Source organism: Lathyrus oleraceus, chromosome 5 (assembly GCF_024323335.1).
Source record: "Lathyrus oleraceus cultivar Zhongwan6 chromosome 5, CAAS_Psat_ZW6_1.0, whole genome shotgun sequence".
NCBI lineage: Eukaryota > Viridiplantae > Streptophyta > Magnoliopsida > Fabales > Fabaceae > Lathyrus > Lathyrus oleraceus.
Genome location: NC_066583.1, coordinates 601,804,765 through 601,820,915, shown reverse-complemented (window position 1 = coordinate 601,820,915; position 16,151 = coordinate 601,804,765).

The following is a 16,151-nucleotide window of genomic DNA, read 5'->3' as shown; positions in this document are numbered from 1 at the left end:
TGGCCTTGGTGGTTCTAGGGATGGAGAAGATCCCCGAAAGAAGACAACTGCTGGTGTGGTGGTTAATAATGGGGGTGGTTTCGGTGTTGCCACAGGCGGTGGACCAGGTCCGATGGGTAACAATCTGAAGGACAACCTGTTTCCTCCTTTCTTCGGGGCCGAGGAGGATAGAGAAGAAGACCAGTTCTCCGTGCTTAATGAACAGTTTGGGCAATACGGTGTCCAACCACCAAACAAGGAGATTCAGGTGTTGGCTGAGAAAATCAGGGCTCTTGAAAGTCATGCTACTCCGGGGGTTGTTAACATGTCGAATATGGGGCTTGTTGAGGGAATTGTGATTCCACAGAAGTTCAAAGCGCCCGCGTTTGACAAGTATAATGGGAGTTCTTGCCCGAAAACTCATCTCCAGGCTTTTGTCTGAAAGATTTCTGCTTATACAATGGACCAGAAGCTTTGGATGTACTTCTTCCAGGACAGTCTGTCTGGGGGGTCTTTGGAATGGTACACCAAATTGAGGTCATCTAATGTCAAGAGCTGGCAGGATCTTGGTGATGCGTTCTTTAAATAATATCAATTCAATGCTGACATGGCTCCTAGCCGTACCCAATTGCAGGGTATGTCTCAGAAGCCTAATGAAGGGTTTAAAGAATACGCACGGAGGTGGAGGGAGCTGGCTGCCCGAGTTCAACCTCCGTTGGTGGATAGAGAAATGTCAGAGTTGTTTATGGGAACCCTGCAGGGGACCTTTGCTGAAAGAATGGTTGGATGCCCGGTTACCAATTTTGTTGATATTGTGGTGGTCGGAGAAAGAATAGAAAGCTGGTTAAAGATGGGAAAGATTCAAGGTAGTGCTTCGTCGTCTGGATCGAAGAAGCCCTTTGGGAATGGTCAGAGAAAGAAGGAGGGTGACACCAGTGCCGTATATGCCCAGAGGGGATCGAGTAGGGATCGTTACTACCAGCACACTGTTGCGGTAACCATTCTTGCTGATAATCAACAACAGCAACAGCAACAACCGCAACAACAACGACAACCATTTCAACAGAGACCGCAGAGGGCCGGGTATCAAGTAAGAGGGCGAATGACTGATCGTCAATTTGATAGGCCACCTGTGACTTACTCATTCCTGTTGAAGAAATTGAAGGACTTGGGGTTGGTCCAGCTGAGGACATTGGCACCGTTGAGACCTGACTAGAGGCCGGCCAATTTTGATGAGAACGCCAAGTGCGAATTCCACTCTGGCGCCCCTGGACACAATGTGGAAAATTGTAAAGCTTTTAAGCATGTTGTCCAGGACTTGGTGGATTCTAAAGCCATCAATTTTGCTCCATCACCAAATGTGAATGCTAATCCCATGCCCGCGCATGGTCAAATGGGGGTGAATGCAATTTCTGAGGATGGCAGAATTGGGCTGATGAATGTGGACCAGTTGAAGACTCCATTGGCTGAGGTCAAGAGACAACTGTTGAAGAATGGGGTTTTCCCGGGCTGTGATGACTGTTGTGCTGCGTGCACCGTTGTTCCCGATGGGTGTGTATTATTGAGGGAGGCTATCCAGAGGCTGATGGATGAGGGAAGCCTCAGATTTGAGAAAGTGGATTTGGGGAAGGAAGATATCTCCACCATAACCATCTATTTCGATCCTGTCGATTTGTCAACATTGGCAGATGCGGCTCCAGTTACTATCACGGTACCTGGGCCAATTCCTTATGACAATAATGACGTCGTGCCGTGGCATTATGGTGGAGAGGTTTATTGTAATGGGTAGAAGTTGGAGGATCAGACTGCAGGTGAAACCACCGTTTCAAAGGTGGATAATGCCGGACCCAGTGGTTTCACTCGTAGTGGAAGATTGTTTGCACCGGACGCTTTGAGGAATGGGGATGGAGAGAGAGAAGAGAAAGATAAGGCCGAGGCTTTAGCCAGGGCGAGAGGGAAGCAGGTGGTGAATAAGGGTACTCCTGTGGTGACACCGGCGCCTGGTGGGTCGGAAAAAGAACTTGATGATGAAGCTGAAGAATTTCTGAGGATCATCAAGAAGTCAGAGTATAAGCTTGTTGACCACTTGCAACAGACTCCATCCAAGATCTCAATCCTGTCCTTATTGCTGAGCTCCGAGGGGCATAGGGAGGCTTTGTTGAAAATACTGAAGAGAGCCTATGTTCCTCAGGAGATAACAATCAATCAGTTGGAGACGGTGGTGTCAAACGTCAATGCCAGCCATGGGCTGGGATTCACTGATTTGGATCTGACTGTGGATGGGCGGAATCATAATAGGGCATTACACATTGCCATGGAGTGTAAAGGAGCCGTGCTCTCGCACGTGTTGGTTGATACCGGCTCCTCTTTAAATGTGTTGCCTAAGAAAGCCCTGGAAAAGCTGGATTGTGAAGGGTTGATCCTGAGACCCACATACTTGATTGTGAGAGCTTTTGATGGTTCAAAGCGGGTTGTGTTTGGGGAAGTGGAGCTCCCTGTGAAGATCGGTCCCGAGGTGTTTAAGTCGGTATTCTATGTCATGGATATTCAGCCGGCATACAGTTGCTTGTTGGGTAGGCCATGGATTCATGCTGCTGGAGCAGTGACTTCGACTTTGCACCAGAAATCGAAGTACATCTGGGACGGGCAGGTCGTCACAGTCTGTGGAGAAGAAGACATCTTCGTCAGCCACCTATCATCGTTCAAGTATGTGGAGATGGACGGTGAAATTGTTGAAACACCAAGTCAAGCATTCGAAACCGTCAAGGTGGAGAATGCTCTTTTTGCCAAAGAAGAGGAGAAACCGTCCATTTCTTTGTACAAGCAGGCTGCCGAGGTGGTGAAGAATGGAGAAGCTCCAGGTTGGGGGAAGATGATGGACATTGCCTCCAAGAAAGACAGATTTGGGGTTAGTTATCAGCCGGGCCGAGGCTCGTCTGGATAGGGCAGAGGACGTCGTCCGTCATTCACATTCACCAGTGTTGGAATGCTGGATCCATATCACATCTGTATGGTGGGTGAAGAAGTTGACAGTGACTATGAGATAGATCAATGGATAAAACCGTGCGTACCAGGGATGGAAGTCCAGAACTGGAAGGCCGAAAAGATCATCACTGTCACTCTACGTGAAGAGTAATATTTCCTGTTTTTCAATTTTATTTGCATGAAAGCCATACGTTTTGCCCGAAACGTAATGGTTCATTGTAAGGGCCACCTCATGTTTCATTTTGCAAAATTTGCATCAGTAATAAATGGATGTTTTTCATTAAAAGCGGTGTTCCCTGTTTTTCATTTATTTTTGCAGTTCAATAAAGACAAAAATAAAAATGGCAATGTTTATTTTCATTTTCCTTTTAATTTGCTTCGCTCCGGTTCTAAAGCAATGCATGAATCAACATTCATGCAGATGCGATCTTTCTCCGGATCTCATTGATAACAATCCTGTTACACCCTCATATGACTTCGACAATCCGATCTATCATGCTGAAGAAGAAGGCAAAGAAGATTGTGAACTGCCGGAGGAATTAGCCAGGTTGTTGAAACAAGAGGAGAAGGTGATTCAACCGCATGAGGAGCAGGTTGAGGTTGTGAATCTGGGCACCGAGGAGGTCAGAAAAGAAGTGAAAGTTGGGGCTGCTTTGGAGGCAAATGTTAAGAGCAGAATGGTAGCACTGTTGAAAGAATATGTTGATATCTTCGCCTGGTCTTATCAGGATATGCCAGGGTTGGATACCGATATTGTGGTGCACAAGCTACCATTGAGAGCAGATTGTCCTCCAGTGAAGCAGAAGTTGCGCAGAACTCGACCTGAGATGGCCATGAAAATTAAAGAGGAGGTTCAGAAGCAGTTGGATGCTGGTTTCCTCGCTGTCACTAACTATACGCCTTGGGTCGCGAATATTGTGCCGGTCCCGAAGAAGGATGGGAAGGTGAGAATGTGTGTGGACTACCGGGATTTGAACAGAGCTAGCCCGAAGGATGATTTCCCGTTACCTCACATTGACGTGTTGGTAGATAATACAACTCAGTTCTCGGTGTTTTCCTTCATGGATGGCTTTTCTAGCTATAATCAAATCAAAATGTCGCTAGATGATATGGAGAAAACAACGTTCATCACACCGTGGGGCACTTTCTGCTATAAGGTGATGCCATTTGGTCTCAAGAACGCCGGTGCTACTTATCAGAGAGCCATGGTGACTTTGTTTCATGATATGATTCATCATAAAATCGAATGCTATGTTGATGACATGATAGCAAAGTCCCAAACAGAAGAGGGGCATTTGGTAGATCTGGCCAAGTTGTTTGACCGGTTGAGACAGTTCAGACTGAGGTTGAATCCGAACAAGTGCACTTTCGGGGTGCGGTCCGGTAAATTGCTGGGGTTCATTGTAAGTGAAAGAGGAATCGAGGTTGATCCTGCTAAAGTAAAAGCAATACAAGAAATGCCTGAACCGAGAACAGAGAAAGAGGTTCGTGGTTTCTTAGGTAGATTGAACTACATTTCACGGTTCATATCTCATCTAACAGCCACGTGTGAACCTATATTCAAGTTGTTGAGGAAAGATCAAACGGTCAGGTGGAATAATGATTGCCAAGCGACATTTGAAAAGATAAAAGAGTATTTGCATGAGCCTCCGATTCTGATGCCTCCTGTGGAGGGACGACCGTTAATTCTGTACTTGACGGTCCTCGAGGGGTCTATGGGGTGTGTATTGGGGCAGCATGACGAGTCTGGTCGAAAAGAGCATGCCATATACTACCTTAGCAAAAAGTTTACCGACTGTGAAACAAGATATTCACTGCTCGAGAAAACTTGCTGTGCTTTGGTCTGGGCTGCTCGCCGACTGAGACAGTATATGCTGGTTCATACCACTTTATTGATTTCCAAGATGGATCAAATCAAGTATATTTTTGAGAAGCCCGCATTGACCGGATGGGTTGCGAGGTGGCAAATGATTTTGACTGAATATGATATCCAGTATACCTCTCAGAAAGCAATCAAGGGGAGTGTATTGTCTGATTACCTCGCCCAGCAACCCATTGAGGATTATCAACCGATGAAGTTTGAGTTCCCTGATGAGGACATCATGTTTCTCAAATCGAAAGATTGTGAGGAACCGATCCCGGAGGAGGGGCCTGACCCTGAATCCGAATGGATTCTGATGTTTGATGGGGCCGTTAACGTGAATGGTAGCAGTGTTGGTGCTGTTTTGGTTACGCCGAAAGGATCCCACATTCCTTTTGCTGCCCGACTAACATTTGAGTACACCAACAACGTGGCTGAATACGAAGCTTGTATCCTGGGGATTGAAGAGGCGATTGATTTGAGGATCAAGAACCTTGTCATTTATGGAGATTCAGCTTTGGTTGTGAATCAGGTAAATGGGAAATGGTACACGCATCAATCTCATTTAATTCCGTACCGGGATTATACGAGGAGATTGTTGACGTTTTTCACCAAGGTAGTGTTGCATCATGTGCCTAGAGAAGAGAATCCTTTGGCAGATGCTTTGGCTACTCTGGCTGCCTTGATTAAAGTGCGGTGGTGGAATCAGTTCCCTAGTATTGAGGTGGGACGTCTGGATAGACCGGCATATGTGTTTGCTGTTGACGCAGCGCCTGATGATGAGAAGCCGTGGTATTACGATATCAAGCGCTATCTGGAAACCCAAGAATATCCTGAGGGAGCATCTAAAAAGGACCGAAAGACCTTGAGGAGGTTGGCCATGGTGTTCTATCTGAACAAAGATAGGATTTTGTACAAGCAGAATTTCGATTGGGTGTTGCTCAGATGTGTTGATGATAAAGAAGCAAGCCAATTGATGAAAGAGGTTCACGAGGGGTCGTTCGGTACCCATGCCAGTGGGAATGCAATGGTGAAGAAGCTGCTGAGGGCAGGTTATTATTGGATGACAATGGAGGCCCAATGTTTTAATTTCGTGCGGAAGTGTCATAAATGCCAGATTTATGCTGACAAGGTGCACGTGCCTCCAAATCCGTTGAGTTTGATGTCGTCTCCGTGGCCGTTTGCTATGTGGGGCATCGATATGATTGGGAAGATTGAGCATACGGCTTCGAATGGGCACCAGTTCATATTAGTGGCTACTGATTACTTCACCAAGTGGGTGGAAGCAGCCTCTTATGCGAATGTGACGAAACAGGTTGTCGCCAGATTCCTAAAGAGAGACATCATTTGCAGATATGGGGTTCCCGAGAGAATCATTACTGATAATGGTTCTAATCTCAATAATAAGATGATGGCAGAGCTGTGCCGGGAATTCAAGATAGAGCATCACAATTCTTCTCCTTATCGTCCGAAGATGAATGGGGTGGTTGAGGCAACTAATAAAAATATTAAGAAGATTGTGCAGAAGATGGTTGTGACCTATAAAGATTGGCATGAGATGTTGCCATTTGCATTGCATGGGTATCGAACCTCGGTGCGTACGTCTACTGGGGCAACGCCTTTCTCACTCGTGTATGGGATGGAAGTTGTGCTACCGGTTGAGGTCCAGATTCCCTCGTTGAGAGTCCTGATGGACGTGAAATTGCAAGAGGATGAATGGGTAAGAACTCGGTATGAGGAGTTGAGCCTGATTGAGGAAAAGAGGCTGGCAGCCATTTGTCATGGGCAGTTGTACCAGCAGCGGATGAAGCGTGCTTTTGACCGGAAGGTACGACCTCGTGTGTATCATGTGGGGGATTTGGTGTTGAAAAGGATCCTTCCTCCTCAGAACGATCGTAGTGGCAAATGGACACCCAATTATGAAGGTCCATTCGTGGTCAAAAAGGTTTTCTCTGGCGGAGCCTTATTGTTGACGACCATGGATGGTGAGGATTTTCCATCCCCTGTGAATGCAGACGCAGTTAAAAAATACTTCGTATAAGAGACCCGCTGGACCAAAAGAATAAAATAGTCAAGGCAAAAAATGGGCATCCCGACGAACCGAAAAAAATGAAAAAAGGTTCGGGCAAAAATTAGGGATAAAAAAAAGAAAAAACTGTACACCCGGCAAGTCGAAAACCCCACAAGGGCGGCTTGGGCAAAAAAGGGTATCCCGATGGACTGAAAACCCGAAAGGGCGGTCCAGGCAAAAGAGGGATTGAAACGAACAACTGCGTCCAGCATGATCGTTTGCGCTTTGGTTAAGGCACGTGGATAATCCCCGACAGGGATCAGTCTGAGTCGTCTTGTTCAGAAGGCGGAAAGCACGGAGAGTCTGAGGACATATGGGGTGTAACCGAGTTGGAACTCGATGAGATCGCGGTTTCACATTGCCATTAGGATAGATTTTTCCTTTTGTGCGCAATTACCTCTTTTCAGGGATTGCTTCCTTTGTATTGCTCATTCATGAGCCCCACATATTTTCAATCAATAAAATGCATATTCAGTCAAATAATTTTGTTTTTGTTTTCATTACCGCTTTGATTGCAAAAACATCTGGTTATTTTGATAAAGAATATTTGCATTTTGAGACATACAGGCCCCTTCCAATGCATGTTTATAAGATTGAAAGACTGAAATCTTATTCGGAAGGTTGAGTGAACCAAGTGTTGAAATTTTGGCATGCCTGGGGCACGTTTTTATCTAACGATCTCTTTTGCAGGATCTGTTGGTTATTTTCACTCACTTGCAGGTTGTGATGTGGAGCTTTTGACAAAAGATCCCCGTGGAGTCCAATCAGGGACAAGGGACTGAAGAACGGTGAAAAGACGACGGCTGAACTTGCGACGATCCTAGAAGGTTAATCAAGAAGACTCTTCAAAGTCTGAAGGACTGGAAAGTTTGTATGAATCCAGGGAGTTCGATCTCCGTGGAGTACGGAGAAGTCGGGAATACAAGGTGATGAATCAGAAAAGTCCAGACGAGTCTGGGAGCTTTCAAAAGTGGAAAGCTGATGTTGAGTTTAGATATGGAATACCAGGGTTCGACGAGTCGACGGGTGTTCTGTGCCATACTTTCCGGGTTTCCCCAAGCAGAGTTGGGATTATTACCTCGCCAACAGATTCAAGGTCTGTATTTCCCCTAACAGGGTTGGAGATTACTATTTCCTCAGCGGAGGTGTCCGTTGCTAGTTTTTCCCCCAGCAAGCCGAAGGTTGCTGTTTTCCCCGCAGAGTGTGTTGGTGGTTTCTTCCCCAGCGAAGTCCCCAAGCGGATCGGGTTCAGCGGAGGTTATCCCTAGTGAGGGTTGTCTACTTCCCAGCAGCAGTGCTATTCCCCAGCAGGGTGGAGGTTGGAGCGACAGCAAGTTCCTTAGCAGAGTGCCTCGAGTTCTCCAGAAGAGTCCCTTGAGGGGGATACTTTTTATGCATTCATCATGTAGATAAGCATAGCATATTGCATAGCTAATTGTGTAGCATTTCCATGATTATGGAGCATTACGCTAAAAAATCGTCATGTATCGGCATTGCAAGCATAAGCTAGTCTCAAGCCGTGGTTACTGTTTGAGAGGTGGTTTCTCCAGAGGGTGAAGAGGTTACTCTGAGGAGTTTGGCATCGTGATTTTTAATCAACAAGTATTCCCCAGTAGTGCGATATTGGTTTCTGTCAGGCGGAGATGGAAATGATAATCAAAGAAGTTTTAGGGTTCAAAAAAAAAAGAGAAAGAGAATAATCCCCAGCTGAGCGCAAATTGTTCGTTTGCTAGGGTTGAATAGAGGATAGCATGCTCATGGCTCGTTATCCCCAGCCTGGGTCGTTGGCACGCGTGCCGCCTCATTTATCACTGTTCCTTATCTCTGCCAATGCTGACAAGCATGACAAGTTTTCCGGCATTCAGGCCAGGTTTCCGGTGTTCAGGCCGAGGTGGGTGTTCAGACTAGATTTTCCGATTTTCAGATCGAAGAAGCTTCCGAAGTTCAGATCGATGCAGCTTATGGCGTTCAGGCCAGTTTTCCGGTGTTCAGACCGAAGTGGCATTCAGGCCGGTTTCCGATTTTTAGATCGGAGAAGTTTCCGACGATCAGGTCGAAGTACTTGTGGTATTTAGGCCAGTTTCCGGCACTCAGGCCAATTTTCCGGTATCCAGACTGAAATGGCATTCAAGCCAGTTTTTCGGGAATTCAGGCCAATCTCTCGGTGATCAGACCGACATTAATACTCTCATGTTCCGATGCTCAGTATTCTGACTGATGAGCGGCGTTCAGGCCATGATGGTTCCTGTGTTACCATTTATTTTGCTATCCAGGTCAACGTTCCTTTTCGATATTCAGGCCGACTTTCTCCGTACCAGACGAATTCTTCTTTTGAGATTGCTTCTTTGCCGATTCTGACGGGCATTGTTAATTATTTCCCATCAGAGCGCAAATTGTTCGTCTGTTCTTGGTATTCAATCACTCTTCACCCTGATCATCTGAAAGCCGAGGCTGTTCGTGTCGACAGGTTCACAGTGGATTGAATAGGGGCAGCTGTAACACCTCAAAATTTGCCCTCCTCTCTTGGGACTAGCTTAGCATATTGCATTTCATTGTTTAGGGCATTAGGCATTTGCATATTGCATGTCATGAGAGAATAAGCAGGTCATCCTCCTAAGTCTTTCTCAGAAGATAGAGAGGTTAAGAGATGCAAGCATGAGGGTCTCATAAATTGATCACTAGCCATCTGAGGGTTGCTCTTCAATTAGGGTTTCTTGGTTCCTCAAGGAGTTTGAGCATTATCTTATTGGCAAGGGTACATCATATCATTATGGTCTTATCATCCTCAAGGGGTTCATTGTGCCTGATCATGATTCTTTGGGATTAGGGTTTTGACCTCTGGTCAACCCTAATCAGTTGCATGCTACCAGTCAGGGATTTTCAAGGAGGTGAGGTCTTTCTTGAGAAGGAGATCATCATATGATTTTATTGAGCTTGTATAAGCTAGGGTTTCATTTTGGAGCCATTTCCTCAAGTGGTTGAGGCTCAAGCTGATCAGAGCATTTCCAAGTCATCTGTCAACCAAAAAGTCAACAGAAAGTCAACTGAGGGCTAGGAGGTGGAGAAATGAGTTTCAACATCTCATTCATGTTCAAAAGAGGCTTATTAATCATGTCAAACACATATCTTGAAGAATTTGAGGTCAAATCAAAACTTTCCAAAAATGGAAAGTGACATGTAATTGAAAGTTTCCCAAAATGGAAAGTTTTTGATTCAAATTCAACTTGATCTTGCATCATCAAAGAAGCTTCAAATGAAATTTTGTCCAACATGAAAGTTGAAGATCTCTCTCTCCCATTTCCAAAAAGTCCAAGATCATGAATTTATGATGAATGGTTGAAGAGATATGGTCAAATCATTGCCAAGTGTACATGGAACTTCAAATGGCCATAACTTTTGACTCATAACTCCAATTTGAGTGGCTCTTCTTGCATTTTTCTTCTCATGACCTGAAGTTTCTAAAACATCCATCACATTGCATGAAATTTGAACATATGATCACTTTCTATTTCAAGTCAATTTTGGAGGGAAATTTGAAAGTTCAAAAATGGTGCATCATGGGAACTTTCTACCATTGCCAACGTGTTTAAAAAATGATTTTGAGTGACTTTGATCAAGCACATGGCACTGTTCACGTGGGTTTACTACATGCACCATGCAATTTTCAAGTTTTGGTCATAACACCTTATTTTCATTAATTTCAACTAAACATGATTAACTTTTAATTAAATTGAGATTAGGACATCATATAAATAGAAACCCTAACAAAATTTGAGAGTAACTTGATCATTTCACCATTTCTAGATCTAAGAAATTTTTGCCTCCAAATTTTTCTCTCAAGCATAATTCAAATTTTTTTCACATAACATTGCAATATTCTTCCATATTCTTGTTCTATGGCTTTGATATAGTGCAGATCAAGCTTTGGATTGTTGAATTCGTGTGGAAATCAAGTGTGCAAGTTCAAGAACTCAAGAATGGAAAATGCAAATTGAGCTAGATCTACACAGTTTCAAGCCTCCATTCAATCATCAAACTTCATTACAAGTGTTCTGGAGTATATTTGAAGCTTGCCAAGCCTTGGATCGTGCATTTCCAGAAGTTGATCTTCAAGAGGTCACATTTTCGATCACCTTAATTCTCTATTTTATGTACATAATCTTGTAGATCTTGTTGTGGTGAGAATTCTGATATAAATTTTGTGGAATTTGGATGAAAATTGAGTAAGATATGATGATTTCAAGTTTAGATCTAGAAACTTCTTTGCTTCGATTCAGAAAATCCATGGAGATTTAGACTTAGATAATATGATATTTGAATTCTACATTGAAAGAGCTTTCCAACGATATATAATTTGTAAAATTCTGAGCAATTCTGGAAATTCCAGAATTTTTTTGATGAACTTCATCTTGTTCATCATCATCTTCATGAAGAAGATGAAGATCTTCATCTCTGGTTCGCTAGGGTTCTAGCATGAAGAACACGCCCAAAACACATTTGATCCTTGTTCCTCAATTCGATTCCTGCTTCCATCATTTTTGATTTTATTTTCACTCAGCGCTTCCTTTAAATTTGAACACGGTTCGAATCCAGCATGCGCCACTTTTTCAAATTCTTCTTCATTTTTTCATCTTCCCTCCAATTTAATACATGAATGATCATTTAATTTCTTTTTTTTCCTCCAACTTTAAAAATCCATAACTAATTGAAAAATCATCCAATTAATCCCATTCTTTTTGCAAAATGATCCTATGTTTGTATAGAATTTTATGATGTTGATTTCATGATTTTACACTTCCTAGATTTTGAATTGTGTGGGATCATGTGAACATGTATGCATATGTGACCTTGCCTTACTCTTTCTAATGTGAAATGCTTGATATTGATCCAATTGCTACCAAATTTTTCATGATGATTCTTGACATGTCAATTGACATTTTGGTTTTGGTTTGACATTTTTTCCATGCTCCATTTCTGTTTTATGTACATGTTAACATGGTGTGACAAGTTGTGTCACACAATTAGATGATCAACTTGTGCAATTTCATTTCCCTATCAAATGACCTCTAATGCTTCTGAACATTTGTATAATGATCATGTTGGATGTGTTGAATGCTCATGATTTTTTCCAGAATTATTTGAATCATTTCTGTTTTGATTTGGAATTTTCATTCTCAATGTCCATTTGTGAGCCTTGAAATTGTCTTTGACCTCTCTTGCTTATTAGATGGCCTTGCTTGATGATTTTGACTTGGTCCTTTTTAGGACATGTTAATATGTGTTTGAAGTTTCATTGTGTTGAATTTCAGCTCCTGTTTTTAATTTTTTTCCTTCACCTTTGACCCTAGGCTTTGACCTAGTGGTTTGTACTTACATGTGAGCTTTGAATTTCAGGATCAAGCACTTAATCTCCATGGTTGATGATGCTTCATCATTTAAATGTTGATATTTGCTATTGATTGCTAATATTTGCTGTTTTGTAGGTTGATGATAACTCACTTGAGTTTGCCTTATGGCTTATATGTTGTACATTGGGATTGTCTGTTTGTTGTTGATTGTTGTCTGATTGTCTGAACACTATACTGATTTGTTTAGTTGTTTACACAGGTACCTAAGTTGCTTTAAGTTCATTTGAACTTTGCTTTGCTTGGCTTGTGGTTGGAATACCACTTAGGTAATGACCCCTAACTTCATGTAGTCTGGAAGACCTGTCATGTTACTTTGGCAGGCACCTGTCTGAAGCCCTCCTTAAGAGGCAATGTTTGTGCTTGTTTATCTTTGTGCCCTGTACATATAAAGACCTCCTAAGTGAAGAGGCATTGGCAGATAGAAGGGATGTGCAATCCATCCCCTTCTATTCAGTTGTGTCATTCATCCTGCTCACACCATGTGTTGATGCACTTTGAATAAGAACCCAAAATCTTGTTGTGTCGGTCATGTGGAGAAGAGTTCCTACATTCTGAACTCCCACACCTTCTATTTAATTCAAGCTCTCCCAGGCCAGGGATAAGAGCTGTGAGGTCTTACCCTCGCTTCCCATTTCATCTGCTTCACCCTAACTCTCAATGTTAGGGTTAAGAGCAAATAACACCCCTTTCTAGTTGGCTTGTTTGTCGAGGTTGATGTGACCCCTTGACTAAAGCCCAGCCATGTTGTGTGAACCTTCTTGTTTGCATATAGTGTGTGTGCTTGCTCTCTTGCGCTTGTGTTTGATATTATGATGTGTTTAGGCTAGCATGCTTCCTGTGCAAGTTAGGATATAAACCTCAACATAGGGATCGTATGCATGACAACTTCTAGGCTCGAGTCGTAGTCTCCCTAGTAGCTTGTTATCTCCCTTTGTCTCTGGTTAGGTTAGAAGTTCTTTCCCTGTTTAGGGGAACTACGTTGCCCTGATCCTCATACCAGATGAGGTACGTAGGCAGGATATCGTGCGAGATCTCTCCGGGCACCCTTTTCCTTTTTTGTGTGTGTTTGCTTGACAGCTAGCAGGCTCGAGTACCAGACTCCCTGTTAGCTTGTTTGTTCAACTTTTTTGTTGCTTTTGACGACTCAGCGTCCGGTTAACCTCTTGTTTGCTTGGAGTCTGACGTAAGTCCAGCGATTGGCATTTGGTTTCCTGTTTGTGTTTGTGTGTTTGGAGTCTGATGTAAGTCCAGCGATTGGCATTCGGTTTCCCGTTTGTGTTTGTGTGTTTGGTGTCTGACGTAAGTCCAGCGGTTGGCAGTCGGTTTCCTGTGGGTGTTTGTGTGGAGTCTGATGTAAGTCCAGTGATTGGCGGTCGGTTTCCTGTGGGTGTTTGTCTGCCTGGAGTCTGACGTAAGTCCAGCGATTGGCATTCGGTTTCCTTGTTTGTGTTTGTTGTTTGCAGTCGGACGTAAGACCAGCCATTGGCAGTCTGTTTCCATTTGTGTGTTTGTTTTGACGTCTCAGCGTTTGTGCGTGTGTTTTGTTTCGGCGTGCGTTAGCCAAACTACGGAAGCTCTGATTCTCATTCCAGATGAGATACGTAGGCATAGGATGCGATATCCTAGCGAGCCCGTTCCCCATTTCCCCGAACTACGTCGACTCTGATGTTTGTTTCTGACAAACTACGTAGGCCCAGGATGCGATATCCTGCCGAGTCCTCTTCCTCCATCCTCTCCCGTCCCGCCTGTTTATTCCAGTGTGCGTGCATTCTTTGAGCAGTTATTCAGCAACCTTATTCTATTTCTTCTGAGCGTGGATCCCGTCGAGTACGACGGACGTGAGGGGTGCTAATACCTTTCCCTTGCGTAACCGACTCCCGTACCCTGTAATCTCCGGTCGTAAGACCATTTCCTTTCCAGGTTTACTTCGAGCGTTTCCTTTCCCTTCTTTGGGATAAATAACGCACGGTGGCGGCTCTGTTTGTTTGTTTTTCCCGCCGGTTGTTTTTCGCGTAATGCGACAAAGCTAGATGAAAGTCAACAAGTTGAGAGCCAGAAGATAGTACAATTGGAGAATGAAAAGGCAGAACAGGTGGAAACCATAGTCAAGCTAAAAACTGAAGTCATGCTCTCAAACTCAAAACTAGAAGAGACAACCAAGTATGTAAGGATGCTAAACAATGGATCTGACTCCTTAGATAAGATTCTCCAAACTGGACTAATCACAGGAGCCAAATCTGGATTAGGGTACCATAAATCTAAGGCTGAAAGTAGTTACACTGGTTGCAAACCTCAAGCTAAACCTAAATGCAGCAATAGTAAGAGCAGTCCTAAGATGTCACATCACATGTCACATCATCAGAAGAGAAAACAACAGAAAGGCAAACACCAAAGATGGAGATGTCATTTATGTGGGAAATTTGGACACTCAAGGCCCTTCTGCTATAAACTGTATGGTTACCCTACCCCTGTTCATCAACAGACTCACTATCAACCCAGACCCAAACAACACAGGCCTATCAACAAGAAGCAATGAGTTCCTAAGACTAATGTTACAAGTCTAATAACTCACAAAGAAGAATGGTATTTTGATAATGGATGTTCTAGACACATGACTGGAAACTCAGACTTGATAACTGATCTTCACCCTCATGACCTAAGCTATGTAACCTTTGGTGATGGAGCAAAAGGTGAAATAAAGGGAATAGGCAAGCTTGAGTGTCCTGGAGCTCCTAAACTTGACAACATTCTACTGGTCAAGGGCTTGACTTCAAATCTGATAAGCATCAGTCAACTAGGGGATCAAGGTCTGAATATCATCTTCACTAAAACTGAATGTCTGATTGTTAACAAAAACAGTGAAGTGACTATGAAAGGAATCAGGACCAAAAACAACTGCTACATGTGGAGCTCTCAAATGGATGACCCCTTTAAGATGAGTACAATTGCGAGAAGAACCTACAAGGGAAAGGAAAAATGTTAGTCAAGGATGTTACACCAAAAGCTAAACCTCAAGGAAGAGAAGGTCATGATGGCCTAAACACCTGAACATGTGACTGGTGGTATGAAGTCTGAAGGTAGTGAGAGCTTTGCTGGAACTGAGACACAAGGGACTATGTGTGCAAAGAAAATTGAGATAGAAAAGATATCAGATGAAAGCAACAATGCTCAACCAGGTTGGATGAAATTACTGATAATTATATACAATGTCACACTCGATGCTATGACATTGTATTATGACAACCTGTATGGTACACCTATGTCCAAAGACCATATTCAGCACAGCTGGACGAAGTACATTATTTGCTTTCATCACTCATGTAGAAAATATGTGGAAAACAAACTCATAGTTCTACAGCATGAAATGCAACTAACCAACAGAACTGCAAGGGATTTGTATGATGTCCAACTGAAATATGAAAAAGGAAAATTAGGGGCTTGGTTTCTTGAGAAAATATGGCAATTAATGTGGAGTGGAAAAGGTAACAAAAATATTGTCTGCCCAATGAAAAGAAAAAGCCATATTAATAATGAATCATCTCTTAGTATTGGAAATAGTATCTATTTCATTTGCACGCTCTGCCTGAACACAATTCTTTCCATCTTCATCAAACTACTCAGAGAACCTCTGCTAGGGCAAAGAAAGTTTTCCCAAAAGTTCAACAACATGTCTCAACATCCGTCAACATCTAGCTCAAAACCCTTTCATACTAGAACTTCCTCCATGGAATTTTTAGATGAAGATTTGATGGACGTAACTCCTCTGCGTATGATGCCAGGTGACGTTCCAAGCTCCCCTTCCATGGCCGGAGCTAAGCAAGGTAACATTCTTGAAAAATCTCCTGAT